We start from the raw sequence: 23,101 nt of genomic DNA, 5'->3' as shown, positions 1-23,101 counted from the left end.
ATGTCCTTTCTGGAGATTTTAATGCCCATCCATGCAGTGCCTTTGCCTTGTGCTTTTGTTTACACCAGAGGAAAGCAAATAAATCCCATCAAGGTGGCTAAAAGGCCATTAATTCTGGTTGCAAAGCAGCTTGTGCAAACACTGCTCTGATGTCAATGGTGTTGCAAGACGGGCGACAGGCTCGTGGGAGGGTTTGATCTTTCCTATCATGACCACTGGATATTTTACCTGTATATTAAAATAAATTAATTTAATATAATTAATATAATATTTGAACTGTGTGTTATGTTTATATGTACGGCCAAACATTCACCAGTTTGGTTTTACTTTGCCTTTGGTCCAAACAGAATTCTGAGAGCAGGCATCCCACGGTTAACAGAGAAATGATATCAAACCCTCTGCTGACTCCTCTCCTTGCACAAGCAGGACAACTGGTGTTGCTAACCTGGTTTAAAAACCACCTCCCACTTCCCTCCCCACCTGCAGCTCCCTCCAGAGGCATGCCAGGGACCCATTCCCAAGGCTGGATTAGATGTGACAAATAATAATGATTACTCTTATTATTCCTCCTAGAACTGGTCTAAGGCATCATCAGCTAGAGATGTGTCAAAGTGGCAAGACATTATGGCTTGTGTGGGACTCTGAAAAAGCTGGAATTTCTCTCTAAAAATCTGTCCTGTCCTGAATAGAAAACCACACATTTTCTGCTGACACTGTTGCTCCCTTTAGCCTCATTCCCTGAACAGCAGGAGCAGTGATCCCAGCTCCGGGGATCCCTTCTTTGTGCCACCCTTGTGTCACCAGGGACACCTTGCAGTGACCGCACCGTGCCTCAGTTTACTGCTTCCTCCCTGTGCTGAGGGTGAAGCTGCTCAGGGAGACTCTCAGAAGTGCATCCAGGGCTTGGCAAGGCTGGAGGAGGTGACCATCCCCAACAGCTCCCCACCCTAACATCTCCCCATCCCAACATTTCTCCATCCCCAACATCTCCCCATCCCCAACATCTCCCCGTCCCAACATCTCCCCACCTCAACATCTCATCCCCAACATCTCCTCATCCCCAACATCTCCCCATCCCAACATCTCCCCATCCCCAACATCTCCCATCCCAGCACAGCCTACAGCAGGGATGGGGCCACTGAAGTTCCCTCTCCTTGCCTTCCACGTCTGATGGTTGCCCAGGCATCTCTGTTCCTTGCCCTGTTCCAGCAGTGAGAGGCCCCTGGCTCTGGGCACAGCTGATGGGGGCAGGACCAGCTCCCTGAGCACTGGCACAGCTCCAGGGCCTGGCCCCTGGCAGAGATTAGGTGCTCCTCTAAAGCAAATAATGCCAAAATGCAAAGAGCGGCAGCAGCAAATTCTTGATTAAATATGAACAAGCACAGAGAATTGCTTATGTCACTCACCCCACTCCTCTCTGTCCTCCATCTGTCTGCTTCTCTCCTCTTCCACCATCTCTCCCCCAGCCATCTGCTCAGTGCTCTCCCTCCTTCTCTCCCTCCCTGTCCCTGCTGCCCTTCCCTCTGTGCCTGTTTTGCTCGGAGGGGTTCCCACTTTGCTGCTCCTCTCCCTGATTCCAGCTGGGCCCACCTTGCTCCTTCCGGCTCTGTGGTGTGAGCTGGGGGGTCAGGGGGATGTTGTGTCAGCACTGACAAGCTGAGGACAGATGGTTCCTGCTCCTCAGCTTCCATGCTCAGGCGTGGAAGGCAAGGAGAGGGAATTTCAGTGGCCCCATCCCTGCTGTAGGCTGTGCTGGGATGGGAGATGTTGGGGATGGGGAGATGTTGGGGATGAGGAGATGTTGGGATGGGGAGATGTTGGGGATGAGGAGATGTTGGGATGGGGAGATGTTAGGGATGGAAGATGTTGGGGTTGGGGAGATGTTGGGGATGGAGAAATGTTGGGATGGGGAGATGTTGAGGATGGGGAGATGTTGGGGATGGAGAGATGTTAGGGATGGAAGATGTTGGGGTTGGGGAGATGTTGGGGATGGGGAGATGTTAGGGTGGGGAGATGTTGGGGTGGGGAGATGTTGGGGGTGGGGAGATGTTGAGGTGGGGAGATGTTGGGATGGGGAGATGTTGGGACGGGGAGATGTTGGGGATGAGGAGATGTTTGGGATGGAGAAATGTTGGGATGGGGAGATGTTGGGATGGGGAGCTGTTGGGGATGGGGAGATGTTGGGATGGGGAGCTGTTGGGGATGGTCACCTCCTCCAGCCTTGCCAAGCCCTGGATGCACTTCTGAGAGTCTCCCTGAGCAGCTTCACCCTCAGCACAGGGAGGAAGCAGTAAACTGAGGCACGGTGCGGTCACTGCAAGGTGTCCCTGGTGACACAAGGGTGGCACAAAGAAGGGATCCCCGGAGCTGGGATCACTGCTCCTGCTGTTCAGGGAATGAGGCTAAAGGGAGCAACAGTGTCAGCAGAAAATGTGTGGTTTTCTATTCAGGACAGGACAGATTTTTAGAGAGAAATTCCAGCTTTTTCAGAGTCCCACACAAGCCATAATGTCTTGCCACTTTGACACATCTCTAGCTGATGATGCCTTAGACCAGTTCTAGGAGGAATAATAAGAGTAATCATTATTATTTGTCACATCTAATCCAACCTTATATCCTGTGGGATCTCAGAGCTTGTTAGCAGAGCACAGGGCTAATTCTGCTCATCTCTGCCACCTGCGCCCTGCTCCTCAAGGCAGGTTTAAAATACTTGGTGTAAGCCTGTAGCATTCTGGATAAAAATACAAAAATAGCCTTAGCTCCTAGAGCGTCTTCCATTGCAAATGGGAAACTGAGGCACAGTAACTTGCCTCTAGGGGAAACAGTGGTAGAATTAATTACCAGTCTAGTTTTGCATGTTCCTGCAGTTAATGTTGCCTGGTAATTTATCAAAAGGAAAAAAAAAATATAGAGGGAGGAGGTGGGCTAAGGAAATAAAAAGGTAGGATGGACTTTTCAAAATGAAGCTTTGGCACAATGGTTTCTGCATCACAGTAAGATGAAACCACCCTCTCCTCTTGTTTTTAAAATATGTTTTAAAGCAATCCTTTAATTTCTGGGTGACAAAGACGAAAGCATCTGAAAACCTCTCCAGTTTTCTCTGGCTCCAGTATTTTTTAAAATTGTAATTATGAAACTGTCCCATTATCATATTGTGATGTGGAGCCTTTCAAGTAATGAGAAATTCAAGTGAAGTCTTGATTACCTCCCTTGAGAACCAAATGTGATGGGGAGGACAGAAAAAGGGGAAGGGAAGACACAGACAAGTTTTTATAATAATAAAATAAAGAAAAAAATTAATCACAGATCCATTAGTGTTAATACAAATGCTTTATGACTCACCTCAATAATTTCACATTATTTAATAACAGAAAGTCATTATTTCCCAGGAGAATTAGGATAAAGATTTTTGGGGGGGGGGGGGGTTTTGTGTGGTTTTGGAGTTTTTTTACAATAACAAAAAATTGGGTTTTAGGTGTAGTTAGAGCAAGACAAGGTGTGTGGCAGGGAGATGTTTTAACCCCTCACAGCCATCACCCTTCTTGAGCTTATTGTGCTCCCAGGGATGGACTGGGAAGGTGACCCAAGAGAAGGGAGGGTGGTACCCAGGGCACAGGAGAACATCCCAAAGCCCTCCCTGGGCAGGTCTCAGGGCAGCTGAACCCCTCAGCTGGGTCTGGCCGTGCCTCAGGGTGGGTGTTGGCTTTGCAGGAGCAGAGGGGGGCTCAGCTGAGCGATGAGATTTGTCACCTGGGGCATCCCATGATGAGACACTTGTGGCTCCCCCTGTGAGCCTCTCAGGTTCTTTTTGCTGACCTCACATCTGCCTCCCAGACTTTAATCTTGCTTTCTCTCTCCTTGTGTCCAGAGTTGGTGCTACACTCATTAATGTGGCTTTTACATCTCTTGCTGTCTGCCTTCTGGCCAGTGTGAGGAAAGGATTGATTTTTATAGGCAAGGCACCCCTAGAATGAAGGGAGGTGCCACGCTCCTGGCCAGGTGGGCAGTTCACAGCTGTACCCAAAAATACAGGAACCTCCACCTGGTGCTGGCCAAGGCACCCTGCACTAATTTCAGTGGTCCAGAGCAAGCCAGTGTGTCATTTTCCTGGGAATGTAGATAGGGGAAAGATGAAAGAGGATAAGCAGGATGTTGCTCCCATGCAGGGTGTTCTCCCCAGCCTGTGGGGCTGTGGATAGCACAGGAATGTTATCCCCAGCTGTAGCTGATCCCTGTGTGCTCCTGGGAGGTGAGGGGTGAGTCAGCTCCTGGAAGTGGCCTCCTCTCTGCAGAGGCTGAGTGTCTTAGGTTGGAAATGGGGCTGTGTATTCAATTCCCATCTGTCAGAGGTGGGGCAGATATCTGCTGTCCATTGGGCAGCTTTCTTTATCTTTTCCACAGCCAATCCTCCATCCAGGAGATATCTTCTGTTAATGGGCTATCAATTATTAATTACCTTCTGTTCATGGGCCAGTGAGTGTCCCTGCATGGCTGAGAAAATTCCATCATCCCATCGGGAGATGCTCCACCCAGGGGGAGGAGCCAAGCATTCCTACCTGGATACAATCTGACCTTGGAACAGCAGAACACCTTTTCCACTGCATTCCCAGAGGAGCAGCTTTCTGCCCCACTGCATTCCCAGAGGAGCAGCTTTCTGCCCCACTGCATTCCCAGAGGAGCAGTTTCTTCCCCACTGCATTCCCAGAGGAAGCCCAGGCCCATCCACACCAGCCCTGGAGCTCCAGAGGAAAACTCCAGCCTTGTCCAGGATCCCTGCTCCAGCAGAAGCACAGCTGGCACTGCAGGAGGGCTGAGCCACCATGGAATGGGACTGCTGCCACCACCCTGACCCACAGGGGGCCAGGGCATTTCTGTCTCTGGCAGTGTTGTTTTGTATCACTGCATTGTTTAGTTTATTTTTTTATTTTCTTCCCTAATAAAGAACTTTTATTCCTGCTCCCATATTTTTGCCTGAGAGCCCTTTAATTTCAAATTTATAATAATATCAGAGGGAGAGGCTTTACATTTTCCATTTCAGGGGAGATCCTGCCTTCCTTAGCAGACACCTGTCTGTTCAAACCAAGACACTGAGTTAGAAGGGGCAGGAGCATCTCCCAGCACACGAGGTGGAGCAGCACAAGGGTGCTCTCTACTGATCCAGCTCTTCAGGCTGGGGGAGCTCGCCTGAACTGCTGAGGGTGACAGGAGCTGTGCTTCCCACGAGGCAGGTTTCAACCAGATGGTTCTGTGCTACCTGCACACAACCCAGTAAACTCCAGCTCAGTCTGGAATCACTCCTCTTTCCCGTGCCTCAGTCTCCCCATCTGTAAAATGGAGATAAGTCGTTTGATTCAGGTGTATTCTTGTGTAAAATGCCACAACACCTGACTGGAAAGCACTGCTTCTTGAAAATCTACCCTTCCACTTAAAAAGAAGGTTAAATTATATATATTTTCCACCAAACCCAGTTAAAACAGGATTTCTGGCTTATACTTGCAGGTTTGTGAGTGTGGACTTTATAACAGCTTGAGATGACCTTGCTGTTGAAACTGAAGCTGATTATAGGATGAGCATCTTCCTGCCCCATCAGGTACTGCTGCTGTGGGGTCCTGGTTGCTTTATGTGCTCCGGTGAAAATTCAGCGTCTGCCTTGAAATGCTCACAGACAATAAGCAAAGGAGGAATTATTCCTTTCACCTCATTGTGAGGTGCAGAAGGACAGAGGCAAAGGTAATTTTCTGGGGAGCTCAGCTTTGGTGCCAGGGAAGGTGCTGACTTCTGTGTGTCTCAGGTAATATTTTAAAGAAGAAAAAAAATTCCATCCTTTCTGTCTAAGGAGAGACCAGCTGCTTAACCCAACCATGGGAAACATGGCATGTAACTTTTGAGTGAGGGCTGGGAAAAGATCCTGAGGACGCCTTGCCAGTGTCTGTTTACCTGAGCACTGTAATTGCTCACGCTGTTTGCTACTCAAGGAGCTGAGAGAATGTCAGAGGCAAACAGGACACCCAGTTTTCAGTGGAAAGTTAACTTTTCCGATTGCCATTGAAAGCTTGGTTCTTTTGACCTAATTTCACACTCCAAGGGTTAACTGCTCTCTGTGGTACAGCAGCCCTCCAGTGAGTGCAGCCAGACAATGCCATTTAAGTGAATATTCCTAGCCTACAGAAGTCCTGGAGATAGCTCCATCTTGCTCACAGCAGGTGTTACATTAGCTGCTCAAACCATATTCCAGTAAATTAGAGCCAGGCTGATTTAGACAATCACTGGGTCATTCTTTCCTCCAATTCCCTGCCTCACACAGAGATAACAGCAGCTGGGGGAAAGCAGAGCTGTGGACGAATAGCAGTTTGCTTGCTTATTAGGGGTTAGATGCAGTCTTGAGTCTGTGATTTGCAGTTCACTACTGATACCAGCAACAAAAGCCTCCAAGTTAAATGATGTGGTATTTGTTTCAGGCCTAATAAAGACACTTAAACAAGCACCAGGCACTTTCTTCCTCAGAGACAAGTCAAGGCATTAAAATGTCTTTATAAACCAGGATGAAGCATATGGTGAGCAGGAATTTAGAGGTGAGGGCTGGTCAGTCCCTGTGTGAAAGCATGACCAGAGCCCCAGACTAGGGGTCAGACCCTCTAAATCCGTGGTGTTTGCTGGATGGCTCTGGATGTTTGTCTTCCTCTCCACAGCCTCGAGCTGTCATAAAGCTTTTGCAGTGGTTTTGTACCTCACCTAGTGCCAGAGGAACCTGATTTTCATTTGGCCTCTGAATAGAAGAATAAACTGCTGCTATTGGAACGATCTGACCTGCTTGTGTCAGCTAGTGAGTAAGCAAGAGAGCTTACAGCCCCCTCCTGCAGCCCTTTTATGTGATTTGCTTTTTTCTTCAGTCAGAAACGTGTTCTTTAGGAACTGGGTGAGGTGATATCAGAGAAGTGTTGTACCAAGGAGTTCTGCAGGTGTTCAGAGCCCTTTTTTTTTTGGCCCAGTTTCAGCCTCCAGTCCAACCAAGTATTGAGCAAATGCTTAAACAGAAGTTCTCCCTCAGTGTCTGTGACTGAATACATTCTTGGAGCCGAGCTGCCCCAAGGGAGGGCTGATGCTGCTCCCCAAGGCAGCCAAACCATGACCTCTTTTCTCTTTTTCTCACATTGTAATATCCCTGGCAATGTAAAAATGCAGCATAAATGCTGTGAGAAGCAGTGACTGCAGGTGTGCAACAGCTTCAAGGGATTAAGAAGTGGGAGGAAGCAGCAGAAGACAGGAGCCAAGGTGAAGCATAAGTGCCTGTAATTTAAAGGGGAAAAGGCTGTTTTCTTAGCTCTGGAGGATTGGTTGCTGCTTACCTTGATTTTTTTCAGCTCTGGTGTGAAATGCTGTATTTCAGAAGGTGTGTCCAAGGCAAGGAACTGCTCTAAGCTTCAGCATACAAATAGAAAGGGCACCACAGAGAGAATTATTTATCTCTCCTATTCCCATTGCTCTCTTTAAAACTCACTGTAATGATGTTTCTGTGACCCAGGCCTCTGTAATATGTGCCTCAGGTAACACAGATTGATATATAAATACCTGAGTTTATTACGCTTGAAAGACCTTTTGAAAACTCAGGGGGAGAGAGAAATTGTGGGATCTAATCTACTGTCCCTGAGGGAGAAAATTAGTCCATGGGTAGTGCCAAACGATGCAGCAGCATTTGGATGCTGCAGGAAAAGAGTGTTGTTTATGAATTGGGTCAGTTCTGTCCTGGAGAGAGCACTGAGGCAAGGTGGGATTCAGCTCTGGAACCCCATTTTTAGGCTTGTCACCCTCTTGAAATGGCACAGGTTCTCCTAAAGCCCTGTTGTGTTTAGGTCTGGACTGGCTGCAGCCTGCTCTGGTGTCAAGGGGTGAACATGAACATTTCCTCTGGCACCAGGTAAGCAAAGAGCCGTGGAGACTGCATCAGCAGGTGCAGAATCACACAAAAGTCTCCCTGGGAATAAGGTAAAAACCCCTCACCCCCCTAGCTGCCTGTGCCCCAGGCATTCTCCAGTGCTCAGGGCAGAGGCTGAAGGTTGTTACCACTGAGTCAGAGATCAGAAGGCAAAGTGGCAAAAAGCCTCCTTTAGTTCATCCTCTCTTCTTTTATAGCTTAGTTTACTGCAGGTGGATCTGACCGGTCATTTAATCAATATATTTCAGCTGATTGGTTAATTAACAAGACACTCATTTGTAAACACTCTTATGGGGAAACCAGAAAAACAGATTATTAGAAAAACACCACCTGCAGGTTAGTTTAATATTTGGCTATCATTGTTTATCTCCAGCTCCCTAAAGCTTCCCAGTCTGATTCTGGGAAAACTTACCTAGTTTTCTCTCTCTGACCAGGCTGTCACATCCACAGAAGGTTCCTCCCTGCAGGAAACATTGACTGCAATGAGTGTGACAGTGCTCTGCAGCTGCCTGTTCTGCCTGGCTCTGGTGACCTCAGCTGGTCTGATAAATTTTTCTCACGTGTTAAATCATGTTGCACCCATGATTATAAAGGTTCTTGCTTACTACCAAGTCGTAAAGTTCTGAAGGACTCGTTTTTTGAGCCATGTTTAAAAGTGACAAACACAATCCTGTGGTTTCCTTTTGAGCAACAACATTTACCCCCAGGGACTGGCTGGGCTATGAGGTCTCTGTGATCCATCAGCTTACCTGGCTGCTCACCTGCGTGTGAAATCCTCCTGGCTGGAGCTGGTAGCAATTCATACTCTGTTTGTTTTAGCACAGCAGAGGCCTGAGTTCCAGGGCGTGGGGGCTGAGCAGCCACTGCCTCCAGAGCTGCTGTGACACTGGGAGCTCTCACCTGTGAGCCTGCTCACTGCAGCTCCAGGGTTATCCAGGGGTGTTGCAGTGTGCAGCTACGCAAACGGAGCAAAAGGGCTTTGTGAATTTGAGATGGGAGTTTCTATTTCCTAAACCTAAAGCTGGAGTTTCTATTCTGTATTTTTGCGTGTATTCATCCTTCCCCCTGAAGTTATTCCCATTGGATTTTACCTATAATGTATTCACACTGGGCATTGTTCTATTGGTCTCACCTTATCTCTTATTTTTTCCCTATAAAACCTTTGTCTGGACCCGAGATCGGGGTCACTTGTACGTGCGGCGATCGGGCAAATACAACCTACTTTGGACTGCACAACCAGTGTTCACTCTCTTGAGTCTCTTTGTCTCGGTCTTGCTCGCGCTCTCTAAACAGCTCTGTCTGTATCAAACGAACCCGCAAAGGTGTTTGTCGCTTCTCTCTCTCTCCGGCGGCTCCCGGAGGCGCCTGGCCAGCGCTCCGGGAAAGAGTGCCCGGGCGAAAACAAGGAAGTCGGAGAGAGAAGAAAAGAACGAAAAGCGACACAGGGGAAAATCTCATTCCTGGGGCTTTGCACAAACAGCATCTCCAGTGGCAGCACCTCCCTCTGTGCTGGGCCCTGCTGAGCCCGGGGAAGGGCTCTGCTGGTGGCCACAAGGGGATTCTTGGTGGCACAGCAGCACTGACTGGGGAGCAGACCTTGCAGCAGAAGTTGGATGTAGCCAGGAGTGCATGAAGTGATTTTAAAAGTGCTCTTTAACACAGGACGTAATTACCCTGAAACTCATTGCCACAGGCAAGCCACTGGGCACTTAACAAGAGTCACCAAAGACAGGGGCACTGCTACAAAATGGCAAAAGTATAGAAAAAGATTTTTTAATATATTTAAATATTTTTATATATATATAAATAATAGATATAAAATTATATATATCATATATATTATATAATTATATATAACATGTATAATTTTATATATTATCTATATAATTATATATATTATATATAATATAAATATATAAATTATATATATATTATATATATAAAAGTTTTAAATGTATATCCTTTTTTTAATATATAAAAACATGATGATACATTTTGCTGCAGGTTTATTAAACCACACATTTAGGCCAGTCTCTTTATAATTTTATATATTATCTATATAATTATATATTATATATAATATAAATGTATAAATTACATATATATATAATATATATAAGTTTTAAATATATATAATTTTATATATTATTATAAAATAAATATATATTAATATATATTTATATATATTAATATATAAAAATATACATAATTTTTTAATATATAAAAATATGATGATACATTTTGCTGCAGGTTTATTAAACCACAGATTTAGGCCAGTCTCTTCCTGGTACAGTCCAGGGTGGTACTTAATGTGAGGAGGGGAATGAGCAGTTTGGCAGCTGCTCACACAAGGGGAGTGTGTTTGACACAGACCTGATCTCCTCGTGCCTGGTTCACTGTCACAGCTCAGTCACCGCCTCTCCACGCTGTGGCAAAGAAATCTTCATAGCTGATGAACAATAAAAGTGGGAGCACAAAGTTGAAACCAGTTTTCTTCCCCCTAAAGAGGAATACATTTCCCAGGTCATTGCATTTTTGGTTCATGTGCTGAGAGCTTCTCTCCCTGGGAAGTTTTTACAGTAGATTGAATCTGATCATTGAAAAGCTCATCTGGAAAACAGGTTAGATGCAAGAATAAAATGCCTCCCTCCCTTCCTGCTTCTCTCTTCTTTGTACACCCAGAGAGAAAAAAATGATGGTAGGTTTAGCAGGTTTTAATTATCATTTACTGCCTGGGTGAAATCTCAAGCCTCCCTTCCTTGGTTCATCTCTAAAGAATGGGTCTTAACTTCTCATTACCTGCTTGAGGTGAGTGGGTGATTGAGGCACAGATTTCCCCACAGAAGCTGTGAGTTCCTCTCATTCCTCCCGAGCTTCTGCTTCAGTGTTGGAGGATTGATGGGCCTCCTTTTAATAGGTGGTTTTTGCCTTTGGTTATGGATTGAGAACCTGAATTTATGCCTTCCTTCCTCTGTGCTTATCTTTCAAGAGAGTAAAATATCCACAGAGACTGGAAGAAGATTCCCATGTAGGAATACAACAGTGGAATGATGTTGCTGCAGCAGGAGTGCTGCTGGTGGGAGGAAAGAGGAGCTGAGCTTTCAGCTCTCAGCTCAGTGTTTGCAAGTACAGAAAATATCTCCTCCTGTGCAGATGCTGCCAGCCCTAGCAGAGCCTCATTTCAGCCCCTGAGCAGCCCTGGTTTATGGCCCAGCAGGAGCCAATTCCAAGGCCAGTGCTGGCAGGTTTGTTGCCCCCAGAGCAGGAGAGGAGCCCTGCCCAGCTGGGCTTTCTCAGCAGACAAGTGGCACTGCTGGCAGCTCTGCTTTGTGGCCAGCTTCCCCTTAGGGAATGAGATGAGCTCACAGTCTTGTTCCATCTCTTAGTTCTTCCCAGCCTGGAGTGGATCTGAGCTGGAAGAAGCTTCAGCTTCCCTTCAGCAGCCTTCTCTGGTGGATTGTCTTCAGCAGCACCTTTCATGGCAATGTTCTCAGGAGCAGGGGCTGCTCCCACCAAGGCGCCCTCGGCTCTCCCTGTGGCCAGGAGGATGTAGTTAAATGTAAAATGGAAAGTACAAAATGTATACTAAGAGTTGTACATAGAGGAAACAAGTTTTTGTTGGGGTTTTTTTTTTTTTTTCAGAACAAGAGGACACAGTCTCAAGCTACGTCAGGGAAGGTACAGGTTGGATAACAGGAAAAAAAATTTCACTGAAAGAATAATGAAGTATTGGAATTGTCTTCCCAGGGAGGTGGTGGAGTCACCATCTCTGGATGTGTTCAAAGAAAGACTGGACATGGCACTTGGTGCTATAGTCGAGTTGAGGTGTTAGGGCACGGGTTGGACTTGATGGTCTTAGAGGTCTCTTCCAACCTCATTATTCTGTGATTCTGTGATCTGACAAAGCCCTTTAGGTGTGCTGAAATGCAGATTGCTGATAATGCCCAGTGTTGGGGAAGATGAAACAGGAAAGATTTATAAATATGATTGCTTGGTAAAAGATTTTGAGAATATGGAAACCATAAGCAAAATTGAAATGAAAGCAAGTTTTGAGATACTAAGCCTTAGTTACTGAATAAATAGAAAACAATAGTATAATTAGTTGAAGGTAATCCTTTTTTGATTAAACAATACTTTCTGCTTACAAACAAGTCTAGGGGTCAAAGCAGACCCTACTAGCTTAGCAGAAGGGGTCCAAAGAGTAGTTTTTAGGGTTTAAAATGTAGCACAGTATAGTAATGTAATGATTTTTATAAGCTGTATGTAAATGCTGTAAGATTAGTATCTTGTACTAGATTAGTTAGTAAAAATTAAAATATTCAGCACGGAAGAATGGAAATTTGTATTTGTAATGGAAATTTCCTCCTCTTGCTCCCTCTCTTGCCCTCTTGCTCTTTGGGGTCTCTCTTTCAGGCTTGCTCTGAGCTGTGGCTGGCAGCTCCAAACAAAGCCCCTACACCCACACCCTTTGCAATGAACCAGAAATTCCAAGACCTAACTTCAGAGATCTCTCATCTCCATCCATCCTGACCATCCTAGCCACCCCCACTCCTACAGTCCAGGCTGTAGGGTCAGTCCCAGCTCTTTTTGCTTAAGAGTTGCACCTGATGATCCTTATGGCATTTTCTGTGATGCTTAGGGGCTGTAACTTGGGCATGAACTGAATCCACCAGTTTCCTGTCACTGTTGGACACGAAATGAGTGCACAGAAACTTGGAAAGTTCAAGAGAGAAAAAGAGCCAATTTTATTTCTGACTTTGCAATATACAGAATTCCAAAAGTGGCAGTGGATTGGAGGATGGAATTGCCACCTCTCCAACCACACTGGTCAAACCAACATCCATCAATTCTCTCCTCCCACAAAGAAGAATGCAAAACAATCATTATTTACATGAACAGTGTGTGAAAAATCCAGTAGAAATATTAAACATTATCAGAAGGCTAAAGAAGTTTTATGAGAACTTTAAAACTTTTAAAAGAACTATAAAAGAAAATTATATAAAATTTATAAAAATTATATAAAATTTTTTAAAAATCAGGGCAACAGGTTCCAGTCCCTGTTAAACTGATCCTATCCTCCACAGGAACTTGATCACAGACACAGTGAGATGCAAAGAGAGGGGATTTGATGATGTTACTGCATGTTCTGGGGTCACTGATGCTGAAGAGGTGACAAGTGGGGACTGTTTTGGTAGCCAGTGTAAACAGTGTGCTGAGCAGAGGTGAACAAGTGAACAAGGAGGTGCTTAACCCCTTTTGGCCCTTTTGGGATCCTGCAAAGGCACTGAGTAGGAGAAATGGGTGTTTCAGCTAAGTGTAGATATTGTTCCTGCAAGGTGATTCTCGAGAATCCCACAGCATTGCTCACTTCACACCAGCAAAAGGCAATGTTAGAAATTCAAATGATTACATTTCCACCTGGAGATACAAATCAGGACTCCTGAGAGCTAGGAGATATCAGACACCTTATCAGGAGACAGCAGTGGCAGGCTGAGACCCCAATGTGCCAGCGTGGTGTAGGTGCCAGCTGTCAAACCAGCCTGGGTTTGGCTGTCAGCTGTGAGGGCAGGTGAGTCCTGGTGGCAGGAAAAGTCACCTTACCTGGCTGAGCGTGCTGAGCCACGTTCCTGGAAGTCAAAATAAATTGGGAACCCCTGCAGGGGTCTGGGCTGAATTGTGACTGTGCATGTAGGAGCTCGTCCCTGCCCAAAGGGCGGGGGAAAGGTCAGGCTTCAGTGGCCAAGCACAGGGAGGAAGGTGAGCCAGGCCTTGCAAGGAGCTGTTTAAAGTTGCTGGCACACAAAGCCAGGCCCAGCCTGCACCAAAATGCTCTGAAAGAGTCCTGGAGAGTGGGTAGAGTTAATGTGAAAGCTGCCCTGTCAGTGCCTGCTTTTATTCCCTGCACTGCAAACACTTGTTCTGGTTATAAATGGATCCATGAAGAATTTATTTCTTTTGCTGTTTCTGGGTTCTGTATTCCTCTGCTTATATTTTTGAGCATAGGGGGATATCACTCTTGCTTGGTGCTTTGCTGTCCATCTCCTTCCTGTGCACTTTTTCTTTCTCTCCTACAGCAGAGCCATTTAGGCATCCATAAAACTCCCATAAAATTTTCTCTCCCACAACTTTTGCAGGAGCAGAAAAATGTCTGCTTCGCTTCACAGACATTTTGATGTGGGGGGAACAGACTTTATGTTAAAAAAATGAACAGTGAGTAAAATAACAAGCCCAGAGAAAAAGGGCAGCTTTGGCAGAGCTGACATACTCCCACCAGACAATTACCCCATGTAAATCTCCTGTTTTTAAAGGAGAGCCAAAACCATCACCAGTCACTTCAGCTTGTGTCCTACATGGAGAAATAGCCCTGATATTAACACAGCTGGGTGTGGGCCAGATGCCTGTGCATGGAAACATATTTAAACCATTGAATAAGCAGGGTATAAACAAGAATTTTCAAAGTTTGGTGGTTTTTGCAGCTCCGGGCAACACGAATTAGAGTCTACAGTTATTAAGTTCCCATCTGGTGGCTTCTTTATGAAGGAATGATATTTGCATGTTTCCAGCAGAGAAAAGCTGTTTTTAGTTCAGATAAAATGGAACATTTTGCGACAGTATGGGAAATAACAGACGATGCTGATTTTAGCAACTGGGGTTGTAGGTTTCACCAGCTGCCCTTTGAAAAAAATTATTTATCTTTAAGTAATGTTTTTCCAAGTGCTCTTAACACCCAGTGATTTGGAAGACTTTGGTCAGAGGAAATGATGGCATCTTGCAGAGAAAGAAAATATCCCATTGGGTCATCTGCTGTAAGTGCTGGACCTCAGTGCATTTTTTTTCCCCCTCTAATTTGAGCAATATTTGGTGCTGGTGTAGCCACAGGTTATCAAAATGCAAGAGGATCTGATGATTTTCTTTCTTGCAGGAGAGGGGTGAGCAGGAAAGACTGGCAGCTGCTGCGCTGCACTGCAGCTGTGGGGACTGTGAACATTCCCAAACACACAAGGCAGGAACTGCATGGATTAACCTGGAAGGGAGGCAGTGCCTGGCTTGTTTTGAAATATCCTGCTCCACCACTGCAAACTGAGTGTGGTTCTGGAACCAGACACGGTTTCTAAACCAGCCTGTTCAGGCAGACAGTGCCAGCTTCGAGCCTTGAAAACCATAAATACAGCTTGGCCAGCACACCACTGCTCACACACAAATGCTTTCCCACCCAAACAGCTGCTCTGCTGGCACAGCCAAGAGCAAAAGGAACAGATCTGGGGAGCAGGAGGCTGTGCCCAGGCTCAAAGCAGGGCCAGCATCACCTCCCCACCCTGAACTCAGGTAAGTAGCAGCAGTGGAGTTTAGGGGGGAGAAGGGAAGGGGTTTTGGGGTTTGCAGGCTGAGGAGAGTGAAATCTGCATGTGAGATTCAGCAGAGGAACCACAGACTTGTTTTGGTTGGAAAAGGTCTCCAAGATCATCATCACACCCAAATGTTTCATTTCCCAACTGTTCCCAATGTTTCCCTCCTAACATGGGTTAGGCCAGCCCCAAGTGTTACATCTGCACATCTTTTAAATACCTCTAAGGGTGGTGACTTTACCAGTGCCCTGGGCAGCCTATGGCAGGGCTGGAGAACATTTTGGTAAGAAATTTTCCCTAATATTCAGTGTAAACCTCTCCTGGCCCAGCCTGAGGCCGTTCCCTCTCCTCCTGTCCCTGTTCCCTGGAGCACAGCCCGACCCCTCCGGCTGTCCCCTCCTGTCAGGGACTTGTGCAGAGCCACAAGGTCCCTCCTGATCCCACTTTTCTCCAGGCTGAGCCCCTTCCCTAGCTCCCTCAGCTGTTCCTGGTGCCCCAGACCCTTCCCAGCTCTGTTTCTTTTCCTGGACACGCTCCAGCTCCTCAATGTCTTGCTTGGCATGAGGGGCCCAAAACTGCCCCCAGGATCTGAGGTGCAGCCTCAGCTGTGCCCAGCACAGGGAGACGATCTTTCCCCAGGTCCTGCTGGCTGTGTTATTGCTGATACAATCAACACAAGCCTCTGAATGTGTGTTTACACTCCCCTTTTTGCAGCCTTGGTGTAACAGCACCAGCACTGCCCTGCACTCCAGAACTCTGCAAGGCTGGAAATTTTTATAGCAATTTAAGCTATTTGCAGCCTTCTGATAGTGAAGCGTTTTAGAAAGCAGCAAGTCTGTTATTCCCAGAGAAATCTCTGGCTTCCCTCCAAGTCTTATAAAATCTTTGGGGTATTGCTAGGATTGAACAGTGGCCTTTGGGGGAAGGTTTGTCGTTGCCATGCTCCTGCTCTCCTCTTCTCTAGGAAGGCACAGCTCATGGTGTATTTATGACTTCTGCCAGTGGTGCCAGTAGTGTCCAAGAGAGCCCATGTGTGGGAATTCCCTCAGCTCTTTTCTCTTGCTCCTGTTCTAAAAATAATTCTTAATCCTTCCTGCAGCACTGAAGAAGCTTGGACTGGCTCTGTGTGCAGTGCTGTGGCCTCCACCATTCTCCAGGACCTTTCTGGGCACTGCTTGGGGATTCACTCAGCTACTGGTGACAGGTCCTGGAATAAGAGCAGTGCTGCCAATACACGTGCAAAAGAAGTCAGTGCTCTGCAGGGTACTCCTGAGGGCTGTCTGTGACATTCACATCCTCTGCACAGAGAGACACGATTCTGTCTCTCAGGAGAAGCACAGAGAGAAGAAGAGAGAACAATCTTTATCTCTGCTCCTTTGTTTTCCCCATGTGGAATGTGGTGTGGAGATTGTTCACCTGCAGGGATTGCTGGGTTGGATCCTGGTGAAGGTTTTTTGGGGTCAATGACCAGTGGGATCCAGCTGTGGCTCAGACTCTCAACAGAGTCACGAGTTTGAGTTAGGTAAGTAAGAAGTGAGTATGTAGGATAGTATCTCTTTAAATAGTATATTAATGTCATAGAATATAGTTTTAATAAAGCAGATCCTTCAGCCTCCTGATCTGGAGCAGACATCATCATTTCTTCCCTGCATCCGGGGTTCGCCGCATTTTTCCTACAGCTGTCCAGTTAAACTTTTCTTCTTTTTGCCTCCTTCAAGGTTTCCTGTTCATGGAGAAACACCTGAAGCAGCAGGTCTGCAGTTCTGAGTGGCCTGGGACTGCTCTTTCCCCAGGTATGAACAACAGACAGTGCCCAGAAGCTCAGCCAGCTGGGTGAGATCCTGGATCCTGCAGGCTGCCTCCTCCCGGGCCCTGGCAGTGGAGAGTCCTGAGCCACTGAGCTCATTTCACTTTTAACCACAGCCCAGCAGATCCCACGCTTTGCTCGAGGCTGGCTGGGCTGCTCTGCAGATGATCCTGGGATGTTCTGACAGTGCAGAGAGCCATTATTCCGAGCTCTTGCCAATCACCAGACTGCTGCCAGTCCGTGTCAAATGAAGCATCCCAGGCCCTGTCACATTAAATCCAGCAGCTCTTTCATTTACAGCAGAGCAGTTTGTTTATTTGTGTCCCCTCCTCTCCTTTTGGGATGCCACACTCAATCTCCTCTGGGGTTTGCTCTGCTTGTGCAAGGCCTGTGACGCCAGTGAGGCTCAGTGCCCCCTGAAGGACCCCTCACCCTGGGGCAAGAACTGTGGTGGTGTTTTGGGAAGAGAAGGGGAAAGCCCAGAGTCCTGGTGTGGCTGAGAGCGTGCTTCCAGAGCAGTCACACACGAGTCCAAGGGCAGGACGTGTCAGCCTGAGGCCTCCCCTGGCTGCTGGGCTCTGCTGTAAGTGAGAAGAAATGATGCAGAGTCGTGGCACATCTGGCTGCCCCAAAAGGCTGTGCAGCACCTCTGTGCCTCCCTTTCCCTGCCCTGAGAACAGGAAGGGTGAGTGAGTGTGGATGCCACAGTTTGGTCAGAGAGAGAGAAACCAGATAAACTTTCCCAGGAATTGTTCTGGGGGGTTTTGAGAAGCCTGAGAGGAAGAATTGAAACAATCTTACAGCTGGTGTTTTGAACAGTTATTTTCTCACAAGATGTTTACCAAAAGGTGTCTTCTTAATTAACCAATGGTGTTCATTAAATGACTAATCAGGTCCACCTGTGTCAGGAGGGTGTCTAAAAGAATGGGTTTCCAATAAACTCGGATATTGGCCTTCTGAGAAGACCTAAAATCTGTGTCACTCATCCACCCATTCCTGACTCAAGGGTAACCAGTGAGGAGCAGCTCATTCTCTGGGGAAGGGAAGGTCAAGAGAGGTGCTGTGCCCACATGGGCTGGTGAGATTTCAGCTGAGCGCACAGAGCTCACTTCTTCCACCAGCATTTGGGTACAGAGCCGGATTTTTCCAAGCAGGATTGCTTTTTCCAAGCAGGATTTATCCAAGGCAGGATTGCCAGTGAGGCAGTGCCCCTGATGCTGACACTGAGCAGCTCCTGCCCTCTGCAGCCTCTCCCTGCCCCACCGAGCATGGCAGTGCTGCAGCAGCTGCGTGGAGGGAGTGGGAGTGCTCTTGGAGCAGGGGGTTCTCTCTGACTCCCAGAGGAGAATTTCCAAATTCCCAATTCATGCAGGGACTGCAGGTGGACAGGGCAGAGAAAGGGCTGTACAGAATGCAGAAAAGAAGGGAAAATGGTCATGCACTGGCTGGAAACATGATTATGGGGAGGAACCAGGGTCCTGCAGATGATATTCCTCCCTCATCAGCACAAATTCTCCTGTTCTTGCAGGAAACCTCTTAAATCAAGCCTCTCTGTGCAAAGGCTGTGAAGTCTGGTCAGCTTCTCTTCAATTCTTAGCTTGGGAACAGGAAAAAAAAGAGAGATTCTTTGGGGTTTTTTATTTATAATGCATCTACAATAAAAAGTGGTTCATTTCTTGTCATTGCTTGCTTTGGTGTCTAATTTGCCTCCTGTAGGATTTGAACTGAAATATTATGATGGGAATGTTTTTCTCTTTACAAGAACTAAAAGCAAATGCACAGTTAAAAGACAGAATTCCAGGGCTTCCAATCATCTGACAGAATGAAGTCTGTGAGCCAAATTAACTGAGCTTCCTCATTACTGGTGTCACTTTGTGTGCTGGCTGAACGCTCTTGAATTCAGCCCTGATCCATTACAAGAATACTCTCCTTACCTTTCTTGTGAGGGCCCTCAAGCTGATTAAAAGCAAAAGGGATTTCCACTATAGTCCTTTTCTCCTTGAAGAGTGGCTTTTATCTGTTGCTGCTTGTTTCACAAGAGAGTTTCTGGTTATTTCATGGTTATTGTGCAAATCCATGGGGAGAGCTTCCCTATGGATGAATGGGGATCTTTTCAAGGAAGAAAGATGTCTACTGCTTTTAAGCAGTGTCCTGTAACAAAACCTCGCACAAATCCCCATTTGAGGTGTGGCTTCCATACCAGTCTCCCTTTAAGACAGAGCAAGGATAAATCCAGCTTCATTATCCATGTCCAACAAGCAGCCTGGTGACATCCTTCCCTCTCATGACACAGAGCAGTGATTGACTCTCTGGGTGACTCTGCTTGCAGCTGAAGCTACATCCAGTAACTGGGAGCCCAGGGAGCCTCTGCAGTCTCCATGGAGACAGCACACTTACAACTTAATGTGATCAACAGATGCTGCAATAATCTTGAAAGATGGAGAAAATGTTTCAAACCGAGTGTTGTTTATGGTGGTTCAGTGGATGTTCAAATTTGCTGTGTTATGACTGAGCTCCATGTAAACACACGCTCTGGAAAACACACAGATGTGTGTGTGAGCATGAGGGGAGAATCTCTCATGTGGCTGAAGCAGGAGGAAGTGGGCAACCACTTCTCTGTTCTCAGCTTCTGCCCTTGGGGAGGTCACCTTGCCTCTCTGTTGGAGCCCAGTTTGTCTAAAATGGGGCAGTGCCAGCCACCCAGGTAAAGGCTGCAGCATCTTTTATGCTCTGGGGTGGATGAGTGTAATGAGATGAAACTAGTAAGACTCTGATGGATGAGCCTGTAATCTCAGTGAATTGAACAGGGATCTCCCTCTGTGCTGCATGACCTAATGCTGGAGCTGACGTCAAGATTTGCAGAGCAGATTTATACTTCTGCTCGATTTTCCTGTGAAATCTCTAATGAGTGATCGTTTCCCGCTGAATCTCATAAGCTGTTGTAAAGAAATGACCTGTTTTCTGTCTTCCCTGCTCTGATTTTGGTGCAGCCCCTTTTACTGTCACATGTGGACCCTCACACCAGTCCCAGAGGGAGGGAGCTGCACTCCTCAAACAGGAGGAAGGGCATGCAGATGCTAGTTCCACATCAGAAAAATTCCTGGAGCATTACTACCAGAAAGGATGTTCCAGATGTAAGAGCTGGCTCAGCCTTCATTTCACTGACTTGCTGGTAAGATAAAAATTCATGCTGTACTTGTTTCTTGTTCTTTCCCCAAGCATCCTCTGCTGGCCACTCCTGGAGATGGGCTGCCAAAACCACACTGCCAGGCAAACTTTATTTATAAGCATACAAACCCTCGAATTAGTGGGCTGAAAAGCATCAGGACAAGGCCCCAAAGGTAATTCATCAGCACTTTGATGTGGATCACTTTTGCAAATACTCCCAGTGCCTCTCTCCCTCTCCTTTGAATGGAAAACACAGCTGAATATGAGCTCCCAAAGTTCTGCATGATGTGGTATCCTCCAACAGGGGACAGGTTCTGGCTGCACTGAAGCTTTGCTGGTCATGTTTCATGTAGCTGAAACCCTCTGCAGATGGGCAGTGTGAAAAATGCCTTCACTCTCCTGTGAAAATGTAAAAAGTTTAATAAAGGACAGCAGGAGACAAGGACCACAGAGCCATGGTTTTATTGCCAGGTGCATTTTGGCATTCAGCCAGAGCACACCTGCTATTTTGGAACCATCCTTTGGATACCATTTCTATTGCATCAACCTGTTAAAATTCACAAACAATTATGCCCAGCAAACTTTTCCCCAGACTAGTTTATGTGTTCCAAGAACTGTTTAGCTTGGCTCCTCTTTGGGTTCACCTTTTAGAGCATGCAGATTCCTTGGTTGTGGTTTTAGTCCTTTTGTTGTCACCTCCAGTTTTTGGGTCTTGGTCCACAGAGTCTTCAGATGGTGAATGCTGATAATTGGCAGATGTGTACAGGTGTCCTCATCCTGTGTTCATGGGATGTTTTCCCATCCCAGCAGGCATTTTAACACAAGCACACTGATATCAGCTATGTCACTAAGCTTAGTTAACAACAGAAATAAAACCTATATCCTTACAGCAAAGTTACTTTAACACTACACATATAAAATCCATTTTAATATTTGTGAAAAGCCAGTATTATAATATGTATCTATAACAGGCAGTGCTTAGGGACTTCAGCTCCTTGGCTTGAGCTCTTACCCAGCTCTTGTCCTTGATGAAAGGTGCTCAGCACTGTGAGCTCTCCTCCCCCCATGCACCCAGGGGTCAAGAATTTCCAGGGAGAGACCTCTACTGACACTTTTGGGGCATCCAGCCCTGGAGAGATCCTCACCCAAGCAGTCACCTCATCCAGCCACTGCTTCCCAGGTGGCTGTACAGGAACTGTAACCCATAGAGCAGCCATAAATATCAGTAAGAATTATTGATCAGGGTCTGTCTCCGAATAATGACAGAAATGCATCTCCTTTCCAAACAGACAGGATACCTAATCCAGTGAAAGGAATTCCTTGTTGAAATCCCAGATAGGCCCATAAGATCAGCCTGATTATTTTTTGAAACCTTGGTTCTTCCAAATAAGACTGAAAATTGAATTAGCTCAGAGAGAGACAGCCCTGGCCAATCACTCAGGGAAGCTGAAGGACAGCTTATTGATTTTCATGTTTCAGAAAAATTAAATGATATCCCTTTTTGTTATTTAAAATGCTGCTTAAGCAATTTAGTAATGTGATGTTGGAGGCTCAGTTCCAGGCTTTGAATCAGCTGAAGGAGGGGGAGGAATTTCCCTTGACAAGAGAGTTAGGTGGAAGAAAGATTTAGTATAATTGCCTTCCCTTCCAAATAATTGATAGGGACCAAAAGAATGGCTATATTTTGCTGGCTTCCTTTCCTGCATACCATTTATTAAAATATAGTAATTAATTATGTAAATAGTTGATTTATAATCAGCAACACTGGTGGTTAATTGATTTTTTTGTGCATGTGAATTTATATGACAGAGAAATCCTGATAAGGTGATTATACTGTCCTGGCAGGCCAGGGAGGGAGGAGGTGCTCTGGTGAGCCTCAGCAGAAGGATTTTTGGTCCTTTCTTTGGGAATTTAAGTCTTCTCCAACTGCTTGGGACCCTGTGTGTCCAGAAGAGACTCCTTCCTCCAAGGGTGTGTGGAAAGAGAGAGGTTTCCAGGAGCTGCTGTCTCCTTTAGCTGAGAATGAGCTCTGCTCAGCTGCTTCTGAAGGGCTTGTGTGGAGAGTGCCACCCCTTCCCAACCTCTGCAGTGCTGCTGGGATTAAACTGTGCTGCATGATTTCTTTTCCCTGCTGCCCCACCCCTTCCCTTCCTATTGTCTCAGGCAAATCTTTCAGAAACAGCTCGTAATCAAATGAATGTGCAGTTATAAATAAAATATCTTCTCTCCCTTCTCTCCTCCAACCTCAAATTGTGAACCTTGCCTAAGCAGGAGAATGGGATTGGGAATGGGAATGGGAATGGGAATGGGAATGGGAATGGGAATAGAATGGGGATGGAATGGGAATTGGAGTGGGAATGGAAATGGAAATAGGAATGGAATGGGAATTGGAGTGGGAATGGCAATGGGAGTGGGAATGGAAATAAAATGGGACTAGGAATGGAATATTTCCAAATGCCATGGTGGCTGTAAGGTGATGTTTGTGCTGTTTCCAAGGGACTCATCTCATGCAGGAACAGCTTGAGGACACCCGGCTGGTATTTGTCCTTCAGCATGGAGGGAGGGAAGCTGTGGAGTGAGCTGAGTCTCCTTAAGATTATCTGAATGCTACTACAGCTGTTTCCATCCCCAGCCCAGGTGGGTTTTGTGCCTTTCTTGGCTGAGGCAAAGAAAGGCACCAAAAAAAAAAAATAAAAGGCACAAGAAAGAAATTTTACTCAGCCTTTCTTGGCTGAGGGTAAAAATGCTCCTCCATCCCAGGGGCTGCCAGTGTGGAGGGAAGCTTTCCGTGTCTTTCTCCCTCTGCCACTTCCTGCAGTGCTGCAGGTTTAGGATCAGCCTTGAGCT

The sequence above is a fragment of the Vidua chalybeata genome, chromosome 27 (assembly GCF_026979565.1).
Source record: "Vidua chalybeata isolate OUT-0048 chromosome 27, bVidCha1 merged haplotype, whole genome shotgun sequence".
Lineage (NCBI taxonomy): Eukaryota > Metazoa > Chordata > Aves > Passeriformes > Viduidae > Vidua > Vidua chalybeata.
Note: the sequence above shows the minus strand (reverse complement) of the source record.